We start from the raw sequence: 14,799 nt of genomic DNA on the forward strand, positions 1-14,799 counted from the left end.
CAGGGCTCGAACCCCGGCCCACTGCATTGGGAGTGCAGAGTCTTACCCCCTGGACCCCCAGGGATGTCCCCCAAATCTGGCTTTTTATCAGACGTACTGGTGGAGTCTTTTTTAGAACGCATCTGAATTTTCTCAGTGGTATCTCACCATGTGCCTTTGCTAATTTTTTTTGCCAAGTTCCTTTGGTGAGTCTGAGGCACATCCAGGGTTAAGAAGCAGGCAAAGGTATGAAGAGTAGGTGTCCAAGGCAGATGGAAGAGCTTCCATAAAGGCAGGTAATGCCAAACACCAGGAAGCATTTTAGGATGTGCAAGTGAGGGGGAATGTCAAGAGATGATGCTGAAGCCAGGTCATGGAGAGCCTTGTGTGGTGAGGTCAGAAATTTTAATTTTATCGGCCAAAGGTAGAGGAGTCATTTGTGCTTTTAGAGTCTGGTTTTGGCTTTGGCCTTTGGCAGCACTTTGGAGGAAGAATTGATGGTGGATCAAACAAGAGGCAGATCATTTAGGTTTCTTCTGTAATCCAGACAAATAATGAAAATGTATTGAACTAAGGAAATGGCAGTCTCACTGAGAGTAAAGTACAGAGGTAATCAAGGTGGTAGACTCTATAGAACTTGTAGAGATGGGGGCTAAGGGAGGATAGCATAGGAGAATTCACAGGTTACTGGTTTGAAAAGTGAAGTCATGGTAATACCGTGGATACAGAGAATACAGGACAGATAACACATTGACGGGAAGGACTTTGTTCTGTTCTGGTCCTGTTTACTTTGAGGCAACTGTCAAGTGAGTATAGATTCACTGTACAGTTGGATATTGAGTACGGTCAGCCTTCCATATCTTTGGGTTTCCCATGTGTGGATATAGAGGGCCAACTGTGTTCCCTGTACTCCACTATTTTATGGAAGGGACTTGAGCATCTGCAGATTTTGGTGTGCATGGGGGGTACTCCTGGAACCAATCCCCTGCAGAAACTGAAGGGCAGCTGTATATCTTTGTGGAATTCTAGGCTAGGCTATCATTTATTGAGTAGCTGAAACACAAACATGGCATTGAGTTTTACCTACGTTCTCAGTCTTTGGGGAAGCTTCATTATAAATAGTAGTTGAAGAAATAGGTTGAATTGTCACCCACAAAGAGGATATTGAATGAAGGGTTAGAGTCCTGAGGACAAACCTTTGGAAATGTTGATATGAAGCAGGGGGAAAAGGAACAGATGATTATGGGGGCTGGGTAGAGGAAGTGAGAGAAGAATGGTGTGTTGTCGTAGCTAAGGAATACATGCTTAGCAGTTTCATATGCTTTAGAGGAGTCCATTAAAGAACCTACTGGATTTGGTATTAAAGAGATTATTAGGGACTTTTGTGAAAACATTCAGTGAAACATAAGGTAGAAGCCAGAGTGCAAAGGAGCTAAAGAAGTGAATCTAAATTATTTTTTCAAGGGGAGTTCCCTGGTGGTCCAGTGGTTAGGACTCGGCGCTTTCACAGCCGTGGCCCGGGTTCAATCCCTTGTCAGGGATCTAAACTAAGATCCCTCGAGCCGCTCAGCGTGGCCGAGGAAAAAAATAAATAAAAGCAATTGTGAAGAAGTTTAAAATAAATAAATTTTCAAAAAGTTTAGCTAGGAAGGATAGAAGAAAGTGATTGTTATTTGAAGTTTCTGGCCAGCTATTATTGATAAATGATATCCCCTGGATAAGTCAATAGAAAATTACAGTTATACCTCTGGTGAAGCATCCTATGTTATTGGCAAAAATACTGTCTCGCTGATGCACAGGAGCCGCTCTTACTTCTGTCATGCAGCTTGAGGATTCCCTGGACTCCCCCATTTGTAGTTCAGTAATGATTCCAAGCAGTAAAAACACTGATGAACTTAACAAAACTGTCCTCCAGAAGAACTGAATTGTACAAAAATTTGCAAGATTCATAGTCATCTACCAGCAGTTTTCCCTTAAAAGAAAAATTTCAGTATACCCTGTTCAGATTTTTTTGGGCTTAGCTATCAGGCCAATGATGATTTTAGTTTTAGGAACATAACCACACCCACTTATGGCCTTTGAGAGGAACTATGGAAACATGTTTCTATTGTTGATTTGCTGTAGCACTGTTCTCTCTGTTTTCTAAATTCCATGGCACTTATCTGTTATATGGCAGTACCTCCTATCTACTTTGAGAACATTTAGTTTGCTTTCTGGAATGTGGAAGTAAGCCAGCTCTCTGAGTGAGTGAAATAAAAAGCAGCCTCCATAATTTTTTTTTTTTACTAGAAAGTTTATTTTGCTAACTAACTTCTCTGTTAATAATTATTTTAAAGTATACAACATTTTGGGCTTCCCCGGAGGTGCAGTGGTTGAGAGTCCACCTGCCGACGCAGGGGACACTGGTTCGTGCCCCAGTCCTGGAAGATCCCACATGCTGCACGGAGCGGCTAGGCCCGTGAGCCATGGCCGCTGAGCCTGCGCGTCCGGAGCCTGTGCTCTGCGACGAGAGAGGCCACAGCAGTGAGAGGCCCGTGTACCGCAAAAAAAAAAAAAAAAAAAAAAATGTATACAACATTTTATTTGTACTTCAGTACCTTGATTTTTTCAAAGTTGCAGTTGACTGCAGTCTTGTTTCCTGCTCAAGTCAAGCTTGAAACAACTGATGTTTGAGAAATCTTCCCTGAGTTTCATTTTCTGTCCTTGCATTGTCTAGAAGGGTGAAACTTGTTGAATTAGTACATCACTGGAAAAACACAGCTTCTGCAGACTTTTAACTTCCTGGTATTATATTACTGGTTTTTCAAGTATGAGAAGTTCTTTGAGTGAAATTTATATTCTGCAGAAACATAGTGTCTATTCTGTTACTTCATATTCCCTAGTTTGCAGCACCCTTAAAAAATGTAATTGAATTAGAATTAGTGTTAGGAAAGGGCAGGACTCTCCAGCTGAACTAGCATATTACTTTTTTAATTTTTCACACAAGGACTGTGTAACTCATGCTATTTTTCTGCTCTACTTTACAAGAAGCTCCTAAATTAGGCCTTATTGAAATTAAATTTCTTGTACATAAGTTTTGATTTCTCTCCCTTTCTAAATTGCCTTCTAAAATGGCTTTTTCTTTATACTTTAATGTTGAAAGCTGCCCTGCATTCTTTTCAGAAGCCTGAAGAAAGTATACAGTTAATATTTAATAAATTTTAAAAATCAGTTCACAAGACAAATCCATGTTTTTGATTGTACAGAAACTATAAATACTGTCAAGATGTGATCAGTTTCCCATTAGCAGAGCTTATTATGCACTCTGAATTTTTGGGTGGTAATGCATTCAAAAATGTAACATTGTCAAGTTTCTGTACCCAAGTATTCAATGACTTGGGTCATGTTTCTTAACCTTTTATTGTCCCTTCTCCCTCTCTGAAAGGAAACGTTTAAGACATTTCTTTCCTATGAATTTCCCGTGAATTTTAATCCCACCAATATATATTATATACTTCTTTACGTAATGTCCATATACCTGTGCTTTATATGTAAAAAGAGTAGGATGTGTTCCACTAACCAGTTTTCATCTCCTTGAGGATGATGTCACTCCTGATGAGAATGCATGGGTTAGGATCATCCAGTTAGGCAATGAACTTCATTGGGTTTACAGTTGGGTTTGTAACTTTTTTCCCATCAGGCTGATATACATTCATTAGATAATGAAGGTCAAGTTTTCAAGACCGGTTTTGTTGGGTAATTTCCTGGCCCAATTCCCAATAAAATGTTTCCATACGATAGAACACTTGGTTTGATTTCCCTTGGGTGTGGTTTTCTCCATTTTTGTCAAAGACTGGCTAATAGCTGTTTGGCTAATACATTGAGTTTGTCTGATGTTTCTCGCATGAATAGACTGGGGTTGTGGGTTTGGGGAAGCATACTGCAGAGTTGAAGTTCCTGCCTCATCACATTGTGTCAGGGGTTACCAACACGACTTAACCACTGGTGATGTTAACCTTGATCACTTGGTTTGAGGTTGTGTTTGCCAGGTGTCTCCACCATAAGTGTGATTTTCACTTTGCATCCTTTCTTATTTGGAAGTGTTTCACCAAGTCCAGCCCTCGCTCAAGATAGGGTGGGATTAAGCTCCACTTCCTGGAATGGGGAGTATCTGTATATATTATTTGCAATTCTTCCATAAGGAAAGTTTGTTCCTTCCCCCACATTTGTTTATTCATTCATTTGTATCAGTATGGATTCATGTATATTTATACTGTGGGTTATAATCCAATATTACATTATTTTGTTACTCAGATTGTTTCAGCTTTGGCCGCTGGGAGCTCTTCAGGTTGGTGTCTATTATGTCCCTTTGACATGCCCCCATCCTTTTGTGTTTTGTGCACGTTGTTTCTGTTCCGGGCTTCCCTGGTGGCTCAGTGGTTGAGAGTCTGCCTGCCAGTGCAGGGGACACGGGTTCGAGCCCTGGTCCTGGAAGATCCCACATGCTGTGGAGCAACTGGGCCTGTGCGCCACAACTACTGAGCCTGCGCTACAGAGCCTGCAGGCCACAACTACTGAGCCTGTGCTCTAGAGCCTGAGAGCCACAACTACTGAGACCGCATGCCACAACTACTGAGGCCCACGCACCTAGAGCCCGTACTCCACGAGAGAGGCCACCGCAATGAGAAGCCCACACGCCACAACAAAGAGTGGCCTCTGCTTGCTGCAGCTGGAGAAAGCCAGCACGCAACAACGAAGACCCAACACAGCCAAAAATAAATAAATTAACATTAAAAAAAGTCCCCCACTATTATTGTGTTACTGTTGATTTCCGCTTTTATAGCTGTTAGCAGTTGCCTTACATACTGAGGTGCTCCTATTTTGGGTGCATATATATTTATAATTGTTATATCTTCTTCTTGGGTTGATCCCTTGATCATTGTGTAGCATCCTTCCTTGTCTCTTGTAACATTCTTTATTTTAAAGTCTATTTTATCTGATATGAGTATTGGTACTCCAGCTTTCTTTTGATTTCCATTTGTCTGGAATATCTTTTTCCATCCCCTCACTTTCAGTCTGTAACTGTTCCTAGGTCTGAAGTGGGTCTCTTGTAGGCAGCATATATATGGGTCTTGTTTTTGTATGCATTCAGCGAGCCTGTGTCTTTTGGTTGGAGCATTTAATCCATTCATGTTCAAGGTAATTATTGATATGTATGTTCCTATTACCATTTTCTTAATGGGTATGGGTTTGTTTTTGTAGGTCGTTTTCCTTTGTGTTTCCCACTTAGAGAAGTTTCTTTAGCATTTGTTGTAGAGCTGGTTTGGTGGTGCTGAATTCTCTTTGCTTTTGCTTGTATGTAAAGCTTTTGATTTCTCCGTTGAATGTGAATGAGCTCCTTGCCAGGTAGAGTAATCTTGGTTGTAGGTTCTTCCCTTTCATCACTTTAAATATATCGTGCCACTCCCTTCTGGCTTGTAGAGTTTCTGCTGAGAAATCAGCTGTTAACCTTATGGGACTTCCCTTGTATGTTACGTGTCGTTTTTCCCTTGTTGTTTTCAGTAATGTTTCTTTGTCTTTAATTTTTTGTCAATTAGAGTACTGTGTGTCTTGGCGTGTTTGTCCTTGGGTTTATCCTGCCTGGGATTCTCTGCGCTTCCTGGACTTGGGTGGCTATTTCCTTTCCCATGTTAGGGAAGTTTTCGTCCATCATCTCTTCAAATATTTCCTTGGGTCCTTTCTCTCTCTCTTCTCCTTCTGGGACCCCTATAATGTGAATGGTGTTGCGTTTAATGTTGTCCCAGAGGTCTCTTAGGCTGTCATCATTTCTTTTCATTCTTTTTTTCTTTATTCTGTTCCACAGCAGGTGAATTCTACCGTTCTGTCTTCCAGATCACCTATCCGTTCTTCTGACTCAGTTACTCTGCTGTTGATTCCTTCTAGTGTATTTTTCATTTCAGTTATTGTATTGTTCATCTCTGTTTGTTCTTTAATTCTTCTAGGTGTTTTTTCTTTTAATTCTTGTAGGGCTTTGTTAAACCTTCCTTGCATCTTCTCGATCTTTGCCTCCATTCTTTTTCCAAGGTCCTGGGTCATCTTCACTGTCATTTTCCTGAATTCTTTTTCTGGAAGGTTGCCTATCTGCACTTCATTTAGTTGTTTTTCTGGGGTTTTATTTTGTTCCTTCATCTGGTACAAAGCACTCTCTGCCTTTTCATTTTGTCTGTCTTTCTGTGAATAGGGTTTTCCTTCCCCAGGCTGCAGAATTGTAGTTCTCCTTGCTTCTGCTGTCTGCCCTCTGGTGGCTGAGGCTACCTAAGAGGCTTGTGCAGGCTTCCTAATGGGAGGGACAGGTGGTGGGTAGAGCTGGGTGTTGCTCTGGTGGGCAGAGCTCAGTCAAACTTTAATCTGCTTATCTGCTGATGGGTGGGGTTGCGTTCCCTCCCTGCTGGTTGTTTGGCCTTAGGCGACCTAGCACTGGAGCCTACCTGGCTCTTTGGTGGGGCTAATGGCGGACTCTGGAAGGGCTCCCACCGAGGAGTACTTCCCAGAACTTCTGCCACCAGCGTCCTTGTCCCCACGGTGAGGCACAGCCACCTCCCCTCCTGCCTCTGCAGGAGACGCTCCAACACTAGCAGGCAGGTCTGGTTCAGTCTCCTATGGGGTCACTGCTCCTTCCCCTGGGTCCCAGTGCTCACACTACTTTGTGTGTGCCCTGCAAGAGTGGAGTCTCTGTTTCCCCTAGTCCTGTCAAATTCCTGCAATCAAATCCTGCTAGCCTTCAAAGTCTGATTCTTCAGGAATTCTTCCTCCCGTTGCCGGACCCCCAGGTTGGGAAGCCTGACATTGGGCTCAGAACCTTCACTCTAGTGGGTGGACTTTGTGGTATAAGTGTTCTCCAGTTTGTGAGTCACCAGCCCAGCAATTATGGTATTTGATTTTATTGTGATTGTGCCCCTCGTCATTGCAGCTTCTCCTTTGTCTTTGGATGTGGGGTATCTTTTTTGGTGAGTTCTAGTGTCTTCCGGTTGATGATTGTTCAGCAGTTAGTTGTGGTTCCGGTGCTCTCGCAAGAGGGAGTGAGTGCACATCCTGTACTCCGCCATCTTGAACCAATCTCTGAAATTAATTTCATTTAACCCTTTTTACTTGAGTTTGGATGGTGGAGGCTCTGATGGTAGTATAAAACCCCAAATTGGAGACAGTTGAAAACTGTACGTTTCAAACTTAGTAGGAATAGTTTTGTAGCTATTATATTTGCAGCCATTACAGTTTATACTGCCTTGACGAGCAGTGAGTTATGGGCAGCAGTTCATACACACATGTGCAAAGTCATGTGTATATATACTTCCAAACCAAGAGAAAATTCTTCTCTATATGAGTTTTTGTTATTGGTATGGACTAATATTTGGGGATTTCTAAGGTTTCCAGGGATTTCGGGAGCAGGGCCTCAGGGAATGTGAAAGGTTTCCTGAGCTTTTCACTTGACTCCAGTACATGATTAGAACACTCCAAAATCTGTACTTTGAAAACATTGATAATTCTATGTCTCTGTATATAATTTCCCATCAGTACTGTATAGTTTTGAGCCGGCTTTATAACACAGCTGTATGTTGCCTTATGATGTTTATTACTAACTGCTTTCATTTCATTATTTTTCATGTGTCACAGGTAAAGTTTTTACGAGTAAGCTCAGATTGAGTTTAGCCAGTGATTGATAAGCTGGCCAGCAGAATGTTCTGGATGTGGTCGAGGCACATTGTAAGTTGAAGACATGATCATTAGTAGGAAATGTACCCATTCTCCACCAGAATAGGCCTGAAGTGTTGTGTGTTTTTTTTTTTTTTTTCTTTAGTCTTTCCATGTCTTCTTTTCTGGATACAGGTACAGAATGAGCACATGTTGTTGGTGTACACCAGGTGGTATTTCCACCATTGACTTCCTGCAACGCTATGCATCCAAGACCCACTCCAGTGAATTTCAAACAGCTGATGAAGACCTCTGCTACTGCTTAGAATGTGTGGCGGAATACCACAAAGCAAGGGATGAATTGCCATTCTTACATAAGGTACTTTACATTAATTGGGCAGTATTTTTCAGAGCTTGATAACTAGGAAGAGAATAAATTTAAACTCTGTTGGAAGCATTCAGGGAACTGAAAACGTGATTTAAACTGTGAATGCTAATATACGTGTAGTATGTAACTCATAGCCTGGTAGATAGTAGGTGCTGAATAAATGCTTATTGATTGATGGAATTGAATTGAAATCTAAAGCAGAATTTTATAATCCTCCACTTTTAGACATTTTGATGTGAAACAGTTTCATGAAATGAAGTGACGTATGGGGTTTTTTGGGGTTCATGTTTTAATGTCGTTGTGTTTGACTTTCTTAACAGCCAGGTATCTGAATGGCTTGGGTTATTCTTTTATTGGCTAATAGTTCTTTTTTTCCCCTCTCTTCATTTTTTAATGTTAAGTGCTATAAATCAATAAAGACAAACATTTTTTTTCATTCACAGGAACCAAAGTGAAACATATAATTTTAAATATGTGGCTTTGAATATTGGTTTATTATATTTATCTGGTGAGAAATGGAATACAGACCATAGAGTTACGTATAATAATATAGAAGAGAGGAGGGGATGATAAGTTATGAACATTTTGAGGAAAACTTTATGTTTACAAAGTTGCCTAGCGATGAAGCTAACCAATGCCTTTATGCTAAAGCTGATGTTTCAAGGTAATTACCTATGGCTGGAACGTAGGAGGGAAGTCAGAGAAGGCCCAGCTTGTGTAAAGAAGCTCCAACTTCTCATTTCCTTTTCAATAGAGTATAGTTGACAGTGCTGTTGATAACAAAACTCTGCAAGAGCAATGTTGTAAACATCTCATGCTCTATGTACTCATGTTCATGTATCATAAAAGCCACTTTTATGTTCAGTGACTGTTTTCTTTAAATCTAATATAATTTTTTTTTTTTTTTTTTTTTTTTTTGGTACGCAGGCCTCTCACTCTTGTGGCCTCTCCCGTTGCTGAGCACAGGCTCCGGACGCGCAGGCTCAGCAGCCACGGCTCACGGGCCCAGCAGCTTTGCGGCATGTGGCATCTTCCCGGACCGGGGCATGAACCCGTGTCCCCTGCATCGGCAAGCGGACTCTCAACCGCTGTGCCACCAGGGAAGCCCTGGTACTTCTTTAAACTTCTGAATTTTTATGCTTAGGAAAAGGCTTTCTAGAAGGATCGTCACATCCAGTATATTTTGTTGCTAATAAGATATAAAGCACACTGCCCGTTTTTCTTTTCCTGTAGGTTTTATGGGAATTAGAAACCTCACGTCTCATAAATCACTTTGAAAAGGCCATGAAGGGAGAAATTGGAGACGATGACGAGTTATATATAGTAGACAACAATGGAGAGGCACAGCTGTTTGACCTTACTGGCGAAGACTTTAAAAATAAGCTTCGAGTTGCTCTTCTTGAAATACTGAAATATCCTTATTTGCTTTTACATGAGCGTGTTAGTGAGTATCTTGGGTGTTTCACAGTTGTATCATTTTTATATTTTAAGAATTGTAAGAATTTGGGTTTATCTATATTGAAAATCTGTTTCTTAAACATATACTTAGGATACTTTTTTTTCCAAACGTTTTATTTTGAGCATTTCCAAACCTAGAAAAGTGAATTACACAGTGAATACCATATACACACCACATAGATTGTACAGCTGCTGATATCTTGCTGTATTTGCTTTATCACATATTTATTCTTCTATCCATTCAATTAATTTTCATTCTTGGAATTTGTCTGTAGCAGGGTTTTTCATACTTGGAACTGTTGACATTTTGGACTGGATAAATCTTGGTTCCTGAGGGACATGCTGTTTATTGTAGGATGTTTAGCAGCATCCCTGGCCTCTCTCCACTAGATGCTGGTAGTGACTTGCTCTCCCCATTACCCTAGTTGTGACAAGCAAAATTGTCTCCAGATATTGCCAAACATCCCTTGGGAGTTGGGGGTCAGGGCCAGTGGGGGACAAAATCGCCAGGTTGAGAACCACTGGTCTGTAGTAGTTTTCAGTAATCACAATGGCATAGCATATTATGTCTGCCTAGATTTTGGCCATTTATATTTGCATTTCTTAATATGAATCTCTTGAAGACATTTTCCTGATCTGTCAAATCTAACGAAATAACAGTACCTTTAAGGCACCCACTACTGTATCTAGTCCACATTCAGATTTTCCCAGTAGTTGCAAAATGTGTTTTTTGGATGATTTATTTAAATTAGAGTCCAATCAGGGACTGTGCATTTGGTTCCATTTGGTTCCATATTTCTTACATCTCTTTTAATCCAGAATAGTTTACTTTTACGTATGTGTGCACAGGTATAGATATAGTTAGATAAATAGATAGATGGATAGATAGATAGATAGATTTTTTTGTCATAACTTTGACTTGCTGAGACCAGATGGTTGCCCTAAAGAATAATGTGCTTCCTGGACTTTTCTGATTTCTTCCTTGTCATGTTATTTGACTTGTTTCTCTATCCTCTGTATTTTCAGTAAATTGAAAAGTATATCTAAAGATTTATTAGATAAATCAGTTCTTTCTAAATAAATTCAAAATAACTAGATTTTTAAATTCGAACAAGTCATTTTTCAAACATTTATTAAAGAGTACCATATCCAGAAAACTATATAAGCTTGATTTTTCATAAACTAAGCATACTTGTGTAGCTGGCACCCAGGTCAGAAACAAATCATCATCAACACACCAGAAGCTCTCCTCTTACTTTTCCAGTCATTGTCCCTCCTTCCCAAAGCTAACCACTGTCACTACAATATTCTTTGAAGCTTGACAAAATAAAGTTGATTCATCTGATATGGTAAACGTATGAGTCTATTCAGTATACTTTTGAAAGAGTGATGAAGAAATTTCCATGAAGCAACAGGGATTAAGATAGTGCTGGTACAGATAGACTCATGGAGCAGTGTAGAGACTCCAGAAGTAAACCGAATATATTTGGGGAATTTACTCTTTGCTGATGATAGCATTTCAAACCAGTGGAGAAAATGGATTACTCAGTAACTGAGAGTAGGACAAAATAGCCATTTGTGGGGCAAAGCTGATTTTATCCCTGTGGTACAAGATAAAGTCCTCATGGATCAAAATGTAAAATGCTAATGGAATTGGACCTATAGCCATACTTCTAAGAAGGTGCTCTCTGGAGATAATTATGCCCAGTGTGAAAAAAGATGTTTGTACTAGGAAAGTCAGAGCAATTCATAGGCACACACTATGATCAACCTACCGGTCTTTCAGCAGCTAAATATCATTCCTACATTTACAGCATTTTTATGCCTCAGTTTAAAAAAAAAAGGAGCAACTTTTCATTTACTTACAGAGCAACTGAAGGAGCCAAATTTAGGGAATCTTGATACGTTGATAAGATTTATGTCTTATGTTTACTGCCTTATTTTTTCTATTTAGATGAATTATGCGTTGAAGCACTTTGCCGGATGGAACAAGCTAACTGCTCCTTTCAGGTTTTTGACAAACATCCAGGGATCTATTTGTTTTTGGTCCATCCCAATGAAATGGTGAGTGTGAGTGTTAGGCAGTGGAAGAGGGGATATTTTATTTTTGCACCTATATTACAGATAACTATAATAGAGGTTTTTGATGTGTACTTTGTTTAAAATATTTGCCAAAGTTATTCTCTTGTTGTTGTAACATTACTGTAGTTCAGGAGGGGGTGCCGGGGGGCTCAAAGAAGAGGGTTAAAAGAGTAGGGAAACAGTTCTGACAGGTGATGCTTCAGTTTAAAAGACAAATGAGGGAATAATCTGAACTTTCAGTGTGTTGACCTGAACTAACGAAGAAGGAGAGTTCTCTCTTGCTTTTCTTGCTTGCCTGCCCCGCTCCAAGCACATGGAAATGCCAGTCAAAACACTTGAAATAATTATTTTGCTAATAGATGAGATTTTTAACAGGTGATGGGGTAGAGGGGAGAACAAGGAGATTCAGTTCTTAGGTGCCAAACAGGAAGAGGAACATGAGAATCAGAACAGTAGGTAGACAGAAGCAGAGAGCAACACCAGAGGCTTGGAACCTGACTTTGAGCTGATTGCTCGAGTTTGAGGACTTAACATCATGTGGCGAGGCAGCGTGTGCAGTAGGACCTGTGCACATTGGCCTCTAGAACTGAGTTACAACGTTAAGACAATAGCCACGAAGGGTTGCTCTGCCAATAGAAGGATAGTAAAGAGGCTTTTTTTTTAAGTGGCGAAGAAAGAACACGGTAATGGGGTTTCCAGTCAGAATGGTGGTGAATTTCTGTCTCCTTTGTGCCAAACCCAAACAATGATAGAAAAGAATTCAAAAAGTGGAATTCTAAAAGGTATAGTCCCACTTTTTAAAGGGTAAATGTTTCTTTGGACCAGTAATGGAACAGAAATACAAAGTGATACATGGTGGAAACCTGTATGTCGGCCTGGGTGGCTGTAGGTAGCAGGGGACTGAGTTTGTGCATGATAATAAGAATTACAAGTCTACTCCAGGCAAGGGTAGAACCAGAGTCGAGGCCTGTGCTTAAAATAAAGGTGGGGCTTTCCTGCCTGTGAAAGAAGACTGACAGAAAGTACAGCCAGCTGCTCTCCGGGACTGGCTTTCTTAAAGCTGCAAAGCAGTAGAGGAAGCAGGTCCAGCTGAGCAACCAGGACCTGGGCCAAGCACTTGCAGACTGGGTGACTGGGTCTGCAGGGCCAGGAATGACTGTATTCTTCATTATATATGTGTTTTTGTAGGTGAGGAAACTGAGTCAGGAGACTTAACCACAGTTACACAGGCTAGTATGGTGACTGGGATTTGTATATAGGCAGCCTGATCCAGAGCCCTAATGCTTTTTTTAAAGTTTTTATTTGAAAATACTTTAAAATTTTCAGAAAATTCTCAAAAATAAATAAAAGTAGAAAACACCTGTATATTCTTTAGCTGTATTCACCAATTACTAATGTTTCACTCCATTTGTTCTATCATTTGCTTTCAGTTAACTACAAAGCTGTTTGTTTTCTGACCATTTGAGAGTAGGTTGCATGTATCATAGCCTTTTGCCCCTAAATACTTCAGTGTATATTTCCTAAGAATAAGTATATTCTCACAATATTATAAACTTCAGTGACTTTAACATTGACACAGTAAGGTCTGTTTTCCAGTTGTGTCGTGTGATCCAGTGTACTTTGTAGCATTTTCCCCCTGTACTCCAGTATCCAGACCAGGATCAGGATTTACATGTAGTTGTGTTACATTAGTCTCCCTTAATCTGTAACATTTCCGCAGCCTATCTTTGTCTTTTATGACAATTACATTTCTGAAGAATAGTCATTTCTGCCTCCCTCCCATTTACAAAAAATAGAATGCTTTTCATTTTGGGTTTGTCTGATGCTTGCGCATGGTTAGGCTTCGGTTATACGTTCCAACTGGAATACTACATAAGTGAAGGATGCTATGTCCTTCTCAGGCTGTCAGATATACGGCATGCCATATCATCCGGCCTCTCATGGTGATGTTAATTTTGATCATCTAGTTGAGGTGTTGTCCAGTTTCTTCACTGTACAATGTCTATTTCTTAAGTACTCTAAGATCACATAAATACCTTACTCCTCACCAAAATGTTCTCCTAAATTTAGCATTACCTGATGGTTCTTCCCTGAGCCAGTTTTTCTAAGATTGCAAAATAGTTTCAACCCCAGCACTTTACACGTTTACCAGTCAGCACTTGACATTGATTATACTATAATCAAGAGCCATTTTCCCTGCTCTTCATTTATTCATCTGTTTATCATAAGTTATAGACTCATTGATTCCTTTGTATTTTTTTTCGATAGCTTAAAATCCATTACTTAATTATGTTGGCATAGAGCCCATTCTTTTGTCCACTAGTTCTATGTTTTGCAAACTTTTCTGCCCATAACCTAAGTAAAAATATTCTTCATCGAGTTCACACACATATAGACATACGTGACCTAAACATTTCACAAAACAGTACTTACTGTTACTATGAAGGACGCCCACTGATTTTTTTTAAAAATTTTATTTAGTTTTTAAGGTTGGTTGTGATCACTAAATTCAGTTTGTAGTGCAGAATAAATTTAAAATCACTTCCCTATGCTATATCGCCATGTAGAGGTGACCTTTGATTTCTTCTGAGGTTTCTCTTTTCATTTTTCCTTTTTTAACTTTCTATTATGGAACATTACAAACATACAAAAATAGATTGGTGTAGTGAACCCCCACATATCCATCACTGTGCTTCATCTGTTATCAATATGTGGTCAGTATTCTACTCCTGTTTAGTTACCGCAAATCTTAGACATCAGAGCATTTCATCCATAAAATACTTTAGTTCGTGTATCAAAAAGGTAAGTGCTCTTTTAAAAGAACAATTACATCGACACACTTATAATAATAATAATAATATATTTCTAGTCAGTATTTGAGTGGAAGTTACTCTCTCAAAAATGCTTTATCAGGGTTAGATCAAATCAGGATCAAGTAAGGTTCACATGTCGCATTCCAGTTGACCCTTGAGCAACAGGGGTTTGAACTGCATGGGTCCTCTTATACACAGATTCTTTTTAATAGCATGTAGTATAGTACTACACAGTTCGAGGTTAGTTGAATCCATGATGCAGAACCAGGATATGGAGGGCTGCCAACTATGTTATATTCGAATTATATTAGTGTATTCAACTACGCAGAGGGTAGGTGCCCCTAACCCTTGTGTGTTGTTCAAAGTTCAATTGTAATTAGTATCTTCCATCTTTTTTTTTTTTCTGTCATC

General features: G+C 39.8%; 1 pseudogene across 1 annotated transcript in view; it reads left to right on the forward strand.

The window, feature by feature from the left end:
• Positions 1-7,533: 7,533 nt before the first annotated feature.
• Positions 7,534-14,799, forward strand: part of LOC308609688 (putative helicase senataxin) — a 61,559-nt pseudogene continuing 54,293 nt past the window's right edge. Inside the window, exons 1-3 of the transcript in view lie at positions 7,534-8,026; positions 9,269-9,479; positions 11,448-11,557. The product of the transcript in view is annotated as a putative helicase senataxin (transcript). The remainder of the gene's footprint in view (positions 8,027-9,268; positions 9,480-11,447; positions 11,558-14,799) is intronic.

The sequence above is a fragment of the Mesoplodon bidens genome, assembly GCF_964165515.1.
Source record: "Mesoplodon bidens genome assembly, chromosome: Y".
In the NCBI taxonomy this organism is placed as follows: domain Eukaryota; kingdom Metazoa; phylum Chordata; class Mammalia; order Artiodactyla; family Ziphiidae; genus Mesoplodon; species Mesoplodon bidens.